The 204-nt window shown below is 34.3% G+C and overlaps 2 protein-coding genes across 2 annotated transcripts in view; one reads left to right on the top strand and one right to left on the bottom strand.

Moving 5' to 3' along the window:
* Window positions 1-204, bottom strand: part of LOC114617561 (enoyl-CoA delta isomerase 3, peroxisomal-like) — a 17,106-nt gene that overhangs the window by 4,686 nt on the left and 12,216 nt on the right. The gene's annotated exons all lie outside the window — the stretch shown is intronic.
* CUNH6orf201 (chromosome unknown C6orf201 homolog) overlaps window positions 1-204 on the top strand; it is a 34,880-nt gene that overhangs the window by 30,573 nt on the left and 4,103 nt on the right. The window lies entirely within an intron of this gene.

Raw genomic sequence — 204 nt, 5'->3', positions numbered from 1 at the left:
ATCTATCATCTATCTATCATCTATCTATCATCTATCTATCTATCTATCATCTATCTACTATCTATCTATCTATCATCTATCTACTATCTATCTATCTATCTATCTATCTATCTATCTATCTACCTATCTATCTATCTATCTACTGTTCTCTCTCTCCCTCTCTCTCTCTCTCTCTCTCTCTCTCTCTCTCTCTCTCTCTCTCTC

The sequence above is a fragment of the Grammomys surdaster genome, unplaced genomic scaffold, assembly GCF_004785775.1.
Source record: "Grammomys surdaster isolate TR1022 unplaced genomic scaffold, NIH_TR_1.0 137, whole genome shotgun sequence".
NCBI classification, from domain to species: Eukaryota; Metazoa; Chordata; class Mammalia; order Rodentia; family Muridae; genus Grammomys; species Grammomys surdaster.
This window is presented reverse-complemented; position numbering and strand designations above follow the sequence as displayed.